Genomic DNA, 12,975 nt, shown 5'->3' with positions numbered 1-12,975 from the left:
GGCCAGTGCTCATCCGTTTTTTAACATGGCTACTGGTTCTAGCACTTGGATGTGTTGCTGTAAGAATAATCATTCTAAGGGCCACAGGGATCAAGGTTAAGCTCAGGACGGGAAGTGTCTGGCATCTCCAAGGCTGTCCTAAATCTGCTTTGGAGTAGACCCAACCTATGGCTGACCCCAGAACCACTCAGCCTCTGAGAACCAAACAATCTTCACCTAGAACTGCAGCATCGCATCGTCAGATGATCTCGAAGCTGGGTCAATCGGATTCTATGTCACAAGCCTCATGTTACAAGTCTCCAAAATCCTTAAGATAAGATGTTTATTGGGATACAGGATGTTTGGTAATCCCAATAAAGATAAAATGTTATGTTAACAATTATTGCAGAATACCTCCTACAGGTATGAGTCAGCAATTCATGACCTTGCAATTACATTGATATTTCTGCTGTGAAACAAATGAATATTCATATTAAATAAAGAAAAACAAGGTAATACATAGGCCTGTCAGTTCAGAGAAGATTTTGCCTCTAAATGAGTTACAAATACTTTTGGATTTAGATTCTTGGGGATTTCAGAATTGTATATAAATAATTGTGTATCTGTGTTGTTATAAGTGTATGCTTCTGGGAAACTATAGTTTCTGTTTGGAGAGGAATAAAAGAGTAAGCAGACATGAACTCTGAATACTACTTTGCTGTTGACAAAACTATTTTCATATGTTATTTCACCCTTAGAGTAACAATGTGAGAGACTTTTATTCTATGTTATTGAAGAAGCTGGTCAAACTCAGAGCTTGAGAAACTTCCAGAGGGTCAAAAAGCCAGGAAATAATAAGACTGCAAACATTTATATCCTTTGACATCTATAGAGAATCTGATACTAGGTCCTATTTCCAATTGAACCTCTTTCTACTGTAGAAACTTCCAAGCCACTAAACCTCACTAACGTTTGGCTTCCTTGTCTATAACCTGGGGATAATTATCTTTTCTGTCTAGTTCAAAAGATTATAGTGGGAAACAGATTATATTGTACTAGAAAAGGTATTATTATTATAATACACCTGCATCTGTTTGGCTTAGAGCCCACATAGGGCTTTGTCAGGGAAGAGAGCATTGTCTGCATTCCCTGGTGAGCTTGTCAAAACTCCTTGTAGGATGACCAGAAGGGGACCTGTCGTCTCCTGCTGAGCCTAAGCACACAGCCACAGCTGCAAAGCCCTCATTTTTTAAAAAAACTTTCAGCTGATCTCTGAGCACATTCCATTCTCATGATGTGCAAATTTTGAAGTACATTTGCCTCCAAGCAAGCTGGAAGAAAAAAAATGGAACATCTTTTTCAGTCTTTGGACCTCAAAATATATAATTCAGGTAATAAAAATATCATATCACATGTTTTATTGTTTATTTCCATATAATACAGAGACACATATTTGGAAGGAAGTTATCTTCCTTTTCATTGCAGTTTTTTCAGGACCTCACTAAGAAGCAGCAATGCCGAAATCTGCTTTATTGGAAAATTCTTGGAGAATGTGTCCGGAAAAATGTGCTAAAGGACATTGTTATGCCAGAGATTCAGTTAAAATAAAGACCAAACCAGTTCCTACTCATATATCTTGTAGGCCACCACTTATACTATGACATCAAAGGACAATTTAGGCATAGCTCCATTTTCATAACACCAGCATGATGGAAATATTGTAATACATTTGTTATTTCCTCATTTGTTATTTCCTTTCTTCTAATCTTACACACACAAATATACATCAAATTTCATATAAATGAATATACATATATAATTTTAAATGTGGATAAGTGTTTATTGCATATATGTGTATTTGCATATACATATATTAGTGTACACATTCTCTATAAGTGGTCATTTATTCAGCAAACATATATTAATTACCTCATGTGAATATCTATGAGGCACTGGAGATAAAACAACAAAGCAAGTATAAAATAGTCCCAAATCTCTAGCAGCAGGACATTCATGGAAATGAATAATTTGATTAGTGCAGTATAAGAAAATTATCAGTTTTATTGAAAGTCCAAGGTAATTGTATAGGACAGTGTATATATCTCTTCAATTATATATAAATCTCCTAGAAGCTAGGACTGTAGAGATACTACTTTGCATTTTGCCAACAGATGGAATAGTTTTGTACATAGTGTATGCTTAATTCATATTTAATTCATTAATATGGTTTTCTTTCAATAATCTGAAAAGTATTACTCCAGAGTAGTGACCAAACTTTGCATGTGAAGGTCATACTTGCTAGAGTGATTTCTGCATAGGATCCACAAAAATCAATGCTTTTTTTTGGCCCAGACTTCACTGACACTAAGTTGTCTTTCTTTTCATTTATTTATAAGGTATTAAATTCCAAAAAGAAAACAAAACAAAAACAGCACTGAATCACACTTACAGGGCTAAACAAATGAAAAAAAAATGAGATGAGTTATATACATATATATGGGGTTTCAAAATGATTTGGTCATTTCTTTGCTAGCACTGTCACTTTTCAAGCCAGCCTTTTTGTCTTTAGAGCTGAATATATTAAGTCTTTTCTCTGTGGTTATTGGAATTTCTGGTAGAAGATAAGATGGAAACAGAGGTTGTAACTCTTTAAACATGTTGATTGGAGATTATCTGTGGATTTTAATGAATCTTGGGTAACTGACATTGGCTCTTATGGCTGAGACAAAAGATGCTGGGAATGTTCCCTAGATAGGATAAAAGAGAGAAATTCTTCCCTAAAGTATTAAGTTCATGGCCTAGGCTTCTCTGAGCATTTTTTGTTGGTATGGTTGTGTTTAAGTACAGAGACAGAGTTGTCACGATTAATTTCTATTTATGAGGCATTCCAAATATATTGTAGTGTAAAAATAATAACCAAAATTGTTATTTTCAGGTATGTGAGCTGTAAAGCTGACACTTCAGCCCTCTGGCCATTTTTCAAGACATTACCTAATACATTACCTCATAATGATGACTAGAGGGAAACATTTTCGAAAGCACAGTCTTAAAGTGCTTCGATAAAGCCCACCCTAAGTCTCATAGCAAAACCCAGACATTAATACCACCTAATAGGAGTTAGGGGGCACAGCTATCTCTGTTCACTCATAGTAGTATCATTTATATCCATCAAGATTCTCCGTTTCACGTTGGGACAGAAATCCTGACAGGTAGGCTATGTGACATAAATTGCACCTAATTCTACCCCAGGGAGAAAAGAGCTAGGAGTACCCTATAAGTAGCTGTAACAGACAAAACTCTGTCTCCCTATTCATTTTTATGCAGTGGGAAAAATTATCAGCCAATAAAGCCTTACTTTTGCAATTGTGCCTCTCAGAGTCCTGTCCCTTAGGAAGGGGCAGGGTTGGGACATACAGGCACAGAATGGGGACAGCGGCCTACCAAAGCACCACTGGGAACCTGCAAAAGGCTGCACTGCTGACACTTCTGCCAGAACCAGATATAAAAGACTGAAGGGTGGCTCAGGAACTGTAATTGGCAAGGGCTTGTTGCACAGTTCATTTTTCATTTGCACTCAGAGAGTAAAAACTCTAGCTTTCTCATCCCCAGGGCATCTGCAAGCAACATCTCAATTACCTCATTTCTCTCCTTTTTATCCTACCTCTCACACCTCTGTTCTTGCCATTTCCTATACAGAGCTCCTGAAAGATCATCCAAGATGGTGGCTCTTGATTCTGGTTATGCATTAGACTCACTTAGGGAACTTTAAAAAGAATGCTGACTCCTGGGCCTCACTGGTTTTCACTTCTAATTCAGATGACTTGAGCATTGTTGGCATGTTTACAAAACCCACCAGTTAATTGTAACAAACACTTATGGTTAACAGCCATTGACTTAAGACGTTATGGATTTTTTTGGTAGGTAATGAGTAGCTAGTAACGTTTCTGTGACAAAGTAAATCTGGCGACATTTTGGTGGGTATATTGGAACAGGGAGAGACTGCAGGTGGAAACCATGGATCCATCAATTCTATCAGCATTCAAAGGGTGATCATTCATGGTGCTGGAGTGTCTTCTCAGTGAAATGACTCCACTCAAAATCTTTGCTTAAATCAATGTTGTGCTTTGAATAACTGACCGAAGAATTTGGATTCTATTTGGTGAGCAGTAAGCAGCTACTGAATATTTTTTAAGCAAGAATAAATACAGATAATGCAGTATTTTAGGAAGACAAATGTGATGACTGGGTAGGGGATGGATTAAAGGGAGAAAAATTATCCCTTTAAGTAATTCTAGCAATGCAGAGGAGACTGGTCTGTCAATGCATAAATTAGAGAAAAATCTCAAGAGAGACTTCTGAGCTTCCAAAATATGGAGGCTATAAAAGAAGAGGGTTTAAGGTCTTTAGGTGCCTCAACTACTCCATCTTATTTCTATCCTGATTGCGTCCTCTTAGAGACCCTGTCTAAATAATAAGCCAGTCTTATTGATAAATTGCAGCACCAGCCTTATAGGTAAATTGTAGCTGGAAAGTTAGTAGTCATCCTTTAATGACAGCTCCTCAAGAGAGTTGTAGGTCTCTACTGATGGGGGGTCTGCTTGACCTTCAGGCATGTCATACTATTGGTGGAAGTAGTTATTCTTACAGCCAAGCAATGGATCAAAGCCTTTTTTTTTTCTTTAGCAGAAGCTCACATTCAAATGTGCAAAGAATCCTCTAGAACATGAGGAAAGTGGATTTGCTCCACAACTTACATTATCCTCATTCAACAAAAATTTACCGAGTGCCTACTGTGTGTTTGGCCCTATCTCAGACTCACTCCTAAGGGTTCTCATGGTGTGGAGAGAATACCAGGTCTACTATCACCATTTCCCTAACCCACAGATGACAGGTACCTGGCTTATGTGCCTCTGCTCTCAGCTCCCAAGTCCCTGTGGTCATGGAACATCTTTCCACTCGGCCTAGTCATGGCTCACAGTCCTCCCCTGCCCAGAACCACAGGCAATCCCACATACACTGCCTACAGGGAGCCTATGAGCTGTTGCTTCTTGTTGCTTATTTGCATGTCTGCCTTGAAACAAGTTGTTTCTTATTCCCAGCATCAGAATGCCAGTTCCAGAGAAATATCATTCATTCAAAATTTACACTGTCATTCAATTTTAAAGTTCTCCCTTGGTTAAGCCTCCTTCAGGCTAGGAAACTTACAGTGCAAAAGAGAGGTGTATTCAATCCTCTCTTCTGATAACCCTACCACATACCCAGAGTTTATCTCATTTTTAATGCATAGGATATGAAAGGGTCTTTTGTGACTGAGAATGCTATAACCTTTCACTGGAGACTTCTGGATGTAATCATATCCAATGATGAGTCTCACCTGGGCATTTTTATAACTTTTCCCACCTGCTGAGACCCCCTCAAGCTTTGAGCAATCTAGCCTTAGGTCTCCTCACCTCTGCAGAATCCCTCTCAAGGGCACCCCTTTTATGGGCTGGATCTAGACCAAATGAAAATTTTCCCTTTGCCCTTCTAAACTGTGGAAGTGCAGGCTTGTCCCAAATCAGACCTGTCCCTTCTCTCTGCCACCAAGCAACAGAAACTTCATATACAGCCTCATGCATTGACCTTCTTTCAGGGATGAGCCAGATTCCTGTCCTTGCATCTTCTAGGTGTTCATAGGTCCTTCTCTCAGGGTTCTTCCTAGAGCCATCCCTCCTTTGGACTGAGGGGAGGACTCCTTAGATGCTTCACAAGTGGAGAGGGATGGGTGACCAACACTGCAACAACTCTCTCTGTAAAGAAATCTAATCATCAATCTATCCCCAGAATGAGTTCTTGGCCACATCATCTGTAGTCTGGAGGTGGAGGATCAGCTAGCTTTGGCGGAATAACCAACATAATCTCCAAGTGTGTCCCACTTAGGTGGTAGAGCATCTTCTTTAAGCTGTGGGAGAAACTACTGCATTTTTTGTTGTTGTTGAAAATCCAAGGCAACAAGAAAAGTCAAATTTAATGTCCAATTACATGTCTAATTTTTTATGAATTAAAAATCATATGGAATTTGTAAGTTATATGCCTGTAGTCCTTCATCTGAAACTTCTTGGGGTAGATAAGTCTCATAACTCACAATTTTTCAGATTTTAGAAAGGAAATATAGCACATCTATCATAGAGTATGCCATGGCCCCCAGTATTTTAAGCTCTGCACCATCTAACAAAATTCAGCAACATATGCACATAGTCACCAATAGTAGGATCAATAAGGATAAGAAATGGCTTCTTGTTAGTTCTGGTCAAGTTCAGCCACCAAATAACTTGCTGCCTGGATGAAATGAGTAGTAGTAGGAGACATACTCTGATTGCTCTCTTCTTTCTGTTCTCCAGCCTTCTACTGATGGCTCCTACTGGCCACGAACCAGCAGGTGAGAAATCCTGGGAAATACAGTGTGTGGAATAAGCATCCTGAGGACACAGAGAGGAGGAGGAAAGGGCTAGAAATGGGTGCGAGACAAGCACGTCAGGGACTGACACACTTACCTTTTTTGCTCAGGCCACTCCTTCAGAGGTCACTGATCTTATTACCCCTCCTTCTTCCCTTTATGTCACTGCTGTTTCTTCTCAGCTAGCTCTAAATAGAACCAGCATTGAATTGAAAAGCAGACTATCTGGGCTCTGTTTAGAAGTCTCCCATTATCTTTTAATATATATAGAGTTCCCAAAATGTGAGAGAGCTTTTGGGAAGTGCATATAACAATTTTATATCATAAGAAAAGCCAGAGAGTTGAATCTATGTTGTTCAAGTACAGCTGTCTTTCTAAAAGTTTGACCCAAAGATTCAGGGTCAGCAAGAACGAAGGATGTGTATTAGGTAATAACTGGTGATTTAAAGATTACAGGAACGAAAGTATTAAGACTTGTATATGATTTGGGTCCTTTTAAGCCTTTTTAAATATGACAAGGACCAACAAAAACACTAAAGAATGCATATCCATACCTCATCCTTCCAGTGAAGGAAGAGATCATGTTGGTTCTTCGGTGTTTGCTTTTCTAATCTGACATGAAAGACAAATACAGAGCTGACAGGTGAAGGGCTAAGCTAATTTCAATTAAAAGGCACGTATCATTTTGTTATACAGAATAATTGCTCTTCTTGCTCCTGAGTGCAAATGTGTGAGAGAGGATGGGGTAGAAAGGAGAGAGAGGAAAGTCAACATAGGCTCAACTGGGGGAGACCAAGTTTAAACGTGTGTGGAGCCATACTTAGGAGAGTGATTGTGCTATGTGAACTCTTGAGAGAGAAAGGAGAAAAGAGGTTTTTAGGAGGTTTTGCTATGTGTTGTGAATGGCAGACCTCTTTGCTGCCTCTCTATAGACGTCACTATGTTTTAAATTGCTTTTCAATACCTTTTTGGAGGTCAGGTAGGTGTTTCTTTTATGTAGGACGCTTGCTGAGGTAGGTCACAGAGAGGCCCAGTTTTACTAGGGTTATATTTTTATAGCATCTTTTTAAAGTGCTCTTTAGTGCTGCTGTTTAACTTTATTAAATAATTCTTCTTTTGAGTTTTAAATGATGAGTAAAAAGGCTGTTAATCTTTTTTCCCAGTTAACCCAGGCTCTGTTGGAATCCTGGCAATTCCAACTTGTAGACAGAACTAAAGCAAAATACCTAAGAGGAAAAAGGCAGCCTTTGAGCCTTGAACTTGGAAACCCAAATGTTCAAGATTGCAACATGAAGTATCCCAACAAAAATGCATTTTGTTTTCTAGTTTCTGAACTTTCTGTGTTCTTAACTTGGAAACAGACACACTGAGGTTTTACAGGCCATTCCCAGGGAAGCATTTCAGTAAAACTTCTTCATTGTACGTGATGAGGTATGTGAACAATTCCATCATCGATGCCCATTAATTTCCCATGCCCTTCCCTGCAGGGCTGTTAGGTCCCAGCCCCAAGTCCCATCACAGAGAGGGCACTGCACCTGGACCCTCTCTGCAACATTCACCACATTGCATCTTTGACACGTGTGTCTTTGTTTTGTGTGAACGTGTAGCACGTCCTCACCTTTTTCAGCAATTTCAAAACCTGGATGTTAGTTTTCCATTCCTTTTCCAATTCTCTTTGTTTATAGGAAAGCATTTCCGGTTACTTTCTAGACTTTGATTACTGGCTAAAGGATGATCAATTCTCCTGGCAAATTTGAACAGTTGTCTGTGTTTACATCTGTTCCTTATCAGGAGCACCCAGTACTAGACTGGATGTTGGCATGCTGCAGACTTCCTTCTCTTTGGCCAAGCGCCTATTTTAAAACAGTACAACCTCCAAGATTTTCCTTGAGGTCATTACCAACACTTCTCCCAACAGCATGAGGGCAGGAGTGTGGGAGAGATTTCTTTCTGCTGGGTTTACTTCCCCAATACATGGGAGGCTTTTTCCCCTTTCTTTGAAAATAGTTTGAAGTATCTGTATCATTGCTTTCATTGTCTTGCACCAATGCTTTGTCTTGGATTGACTTATCAGTCTCTGCCTTGTTCTTTTCATTGTCTATGCATAAGACCCTGGCAGCATAGCTGCCCTAATAATTCTCTTCTTGATATTGCCATGCTTTTCGAACCTGTTGTTCCAAATGTGCTCCTAAAGGAAGGTAGGCTGAACCTCTGTGTATGTTTGTGTTGATGATTTTTCAGCTGAACAAACAAACATCTGAGATGCTTGATGAATAGTACCAATTAAAAAGTATCTACAAACAAGGCATATTATTTAAAGACAAAATTTTGTGCATGGATAGACTAAGCAGAATTTTCATAATTATTCATTTTCCAGTTATCAGTTATAGAGAACTTGTGCAATTTAGCAAGCCCCCAAGGTTGTCAAGTTTGAACCCTTACCTTCAGAAGCAGTAGTGCAGAATAGAAAGTACATGGACTCCGGACCAGACAAACTTGGATCCAAATCCTGGTTCTACCATTTAATGGCCCTCAGGGCCTCATCTCTCCATTTATAAAATAGGAACTATATTTATTATGCAAGATTGCAGTTAAGATACATCTCTATATAAAAAGTGCTTGGAAAATAGTCGGTACCCCCCAAGTGGTAGCCACTTTAACTTTATTATTGATTTTCCTGAAAATGCCCTCAGTCTGCCTAACTCAGGTGCTCTCACTGGCATGATTAGCTATTATTCTCGTATTTCATAAACCACATTTGGCTTTAATGAAGCCATACATATGCCCATCTGGAAAGTAAGTTCAAAAAATAAATATAACTCCACAGAATGATGAAATAGCCCCTTGGGAAGACCGAAACACTCACAGACTGAGGATTTTTAGGTAGGTCAGAGAAATTTTGTCTAGGAGTAAACAATCAATGCCTACTTTTTCATTAAATTCCAGGAAAACTATATCAATATGTCTAGAGTCTATATTTCTAAGGTTCCATTTTTGCAGTTCCTTCACAGTAAACTTCATTGTACTCAATTTATCTCCCTAGAAAACCAATGTTGTTCTGGGATATGATTGGCCTCAAGGAACATTTCATTATCTGACTCAATTCTCAAAGTTTTCTAAGATACATTGTGAATAGGATTTAAATAATTTGTTTTATTTTAAAGAAAAGGATCATTTCTCAGGAAACATAGTCATTCCTGCCTCTTAGATTAAAACAGAAGATATAAATGGGATGGGGTCTTTCAATTTGACAATGGAGAAAACCCTTATAGAACTTGCCACTCCCAGGAATTCCCACATGGCAAATGGTTTCATCTAAACATTGATCTGATCCCAGGGAACCAGAGAAAAATTTTTGAGACAAAAAATCTTCTATAAAAATTGTAACAGAAAATTAAGTGTTTTGAGTCATAATGAGGATATCCACAAACAATTTCTGGCAATTCTGTTATTTAATAAATTTGTATCTTACAATTAATCCAAAGTATGTATAAAAAGTTACCATGCATATGAAAAAACAAGAATAACTATTTTTCCAAAACTATTTTGCATGTTTAAAATAAATCTTTTGAATTTATTTTAAAATTCAAGCCCTTTGCTTTATTATGCATAGGGCTAGAGTGGAGCATTATTTAAATTAATTCATCATTGTTACATCCAAGATCATTTGTTGTTTTCATAGTACCTTCTCTATTCCCACTAAGTACTTTAAACTACTTCACCACATTTTAATGACAAGTCATATGAAAGTCCCTTGACATATGGCCTCTAATATGAACTCTAGCCTAGTATTTCCAAATGATCTGAATTTTGTTACTATGAGATTTCTAATGAAAGGTAGAATTCTTTCAATTGATAGAATTAATTTTTAGACTCAAACCATCTTGTAGGCTCCCCAGGCAAAAGGTAGCTTCATCATTGGTTAGAGTAAGGAAAAAGAGATTGCTTAAGAAATGTGGGGTAAGACTGATGCTGAAGTCAGGGAGAGGTTGGGCCCTGGGTACCTGAGAAAAGCATAGCTGTGTCAAGGATCATCAACTTTGACATTTACTACCTGTTTCCTCCAGAAGGTGGTGCTTGTCAGTCACGCCTGGATGGTTGTGAGACTGGAATAGATCCTGATTCTTCGTGTTTCTTAATTCTATGAGAATCTTTCCTCATGAAAAGAAGCCACAGAATGTAGAAGCATTACTGTATTGGCAACAAAGCATGTTTTAGCACATCTGCAACTTCCACATAATATGCATTGTAGGAGTTCATGGTAAAGGAATGGTTGAGGATATAGTAGAAAATTCACAGAATCATAAAATGCTCAACTAACAAAACTTCAAAGGTCATCAGTTGTAAGAGTTCTTAACAACCCCCTACGAGGTGTGTGAATTGATTTTAGAACATTTGTAAACTTCTAGAAGTCGCTTGCAAATTTCATGTTGTATTTATCCACGAGGGTTCACAGTTTTCATTATATTCCCAAAGGTCCCCCAAAATAAATAAGATTTAGTAACATTCATTTTGCAAAGGAGGAAGCTGAGGCATGGCATGGTTAAGCAACTTGCTTATGTCTCCTTCAGAACATCAGTGGTGGTGCTGGTGATGGAGTCCTATTTTCCTGAGCAATGCTGCAACTACACAAAATTCCAACAAAATTTCTTCATTTTTTTGGAAATAGAAGTGTTCACAAGGTACTCTGCTAAGTTTGTTTCTGAATCATGTCCAAATAACTGTAAGTTTGGTTAAATACTCAAAGCTATTAGCATTACACTAATGATTTTGAAAATGCTTATTTGACCAAATGTTTCCGTTTTGATTGATTATGTTGGTATTATCCAGACATAGTACAAATAACAGCACACTCCCATGACCATGATCCTGTAAATATTCTGGCATCTCCCCCATTAGCAATAAAATGATTCAGCACAAATATGCAGCATAAAAGGGAGAAAAATGGAAAACATGTGTCTGAGTTCTCCATGTGAAATCTGGAGTCATTAAGGGAATGATTTGTATTCTGCACCCTAAGCATGCAGTAAGTTAGCAACCATGGAATCCAGCAAAGTCAAAAGAAAGAGTAAGGTTGCGAGAGATATTTCCAAAGGAAAGAAAATCACAATTCTTGTTTTGAAGCCAAAATAACTCAAAGGCTAAACCAGTTTGAAAACATTTACACAAGACAAATGCAAAATCTTGTACTCTTGTGATATGATGTGGTTCCTAAAGATTTAGGGTAGGATGGTAAAAAGACAAATATACTGAGAAAACCTACAGACTAATAATTGCTAAATAATAGTTTTTGTTTTGTTTTTTTGTTTTTGTTTTGTTTTTGTTTTTTCTTGTTTGAAATGGAGTTTTGCTCTGTTGCCAGGCTGGAGTGCAGTGACACGATCTTGGCTCACTGCATCCTCCACCTCCTGGATTCAAGTGATTCTCCTGCCTTAGCCTCCTGAGTAGCTGGGATTACAGGTGCATGGCACCAAACCCAGCTAATTTTTTGTATTTTTAGTAGAGACAGGATTTCGCCATGTTGGGCAGGCTGGTCTTGAACTCCTGACCCCAGGTGATCCACCCTCCTTGGCCTCCCAAAGTGCTGGGATTACAGGCGTGAGCCACTGCGCCTGGCCACAAAACAGTTAATGAAACAAACAACATCAATAGAAAAAAATGAAAAATAAAAAAAATAGCACTAAAGATCGCAAACAGGTATCATAGAATAACAATTATTATTAGCCTGGATGGGGTTCACATCCTTTCCCAACCTCTGCTTGAGCCTTTCATTTTGCCTATCACCAAGAAAGGTTAAAAGTCAATTTTTCATGGGAAAACAGATCAAAAAAGAAGCTAAATTTCCCATGGTGGCTGCAAGAAGAGGAGCCTGGGAGTGTGGGCCTACATGATAGTAGAGGCTTCATGTTATGACAGGACATGGAGCCTCAAGATGGTAGGGGTAGATGTCAGGCATAAAATAATCCTATGGGGCAGAAGAAAGTCTCTGGGGGTGGTGGTGTTAGAAAATAGGAAAAGATGAGAAGTAGTTGGAAGCTGTTTCCTCTAAATGTTGAGGAAGAGGTGAGGGCAGAAAATGATCAAGGCTTCATGAAAGACTTACACAAGAAAAATGACAATAAACACTATTTTCTAAAAACAATGTCCAGGTAGCTTTGGTATTCATGACATAGAAACAGCATGTGTGACCTATTTTCACAATGGGCCACTTTGCATTCAATGTGATGGGTGTACTTGTCATTGTACTTACCACAAAAGGAGGTGTTCAACACTCAGTGAACCACATCTTCATGTTGGTGATGAGGGCTGGGACTAGAAGAAGGTAATATGTGGAAGACAAAGGCTAGGTGTTCCACCCCTTAAAACTTACATCAAGGTCAATTGCAAGTTTCAGTGCTTGGTAATAGCAGGAAGTGAGTCCAATTAGTTAATGCCTTCTATATTTGGGATGGCTGCAATCTACATTAGTCAACCTGGGAAAAAAACTAGGCTTACTCTTCATGCTTGTGAAGGTGTGAAGCACAACACTGATTGTCCACACTCAGTGATTTCCACAGCCA

Source organism: Pongo abelii, chromosome 11, assembly GCF_028885655.2.
Source record: "Pongo abelii isolate AG06213 chromosome 11, NHGRI_mPonAbe1-v2.0_pri, whole genome shotgun sequence".
Lineage (NCBI taxonomy): Eukaryota > Metazoa > Chordata > Mammalia > Primates > Hominidae > Pongo > Pongo abelii.
The sequence above is the reverse complement of the archived record's forward strand: the minus strand, read 5'-3'. Positions refer to the sequence as shown.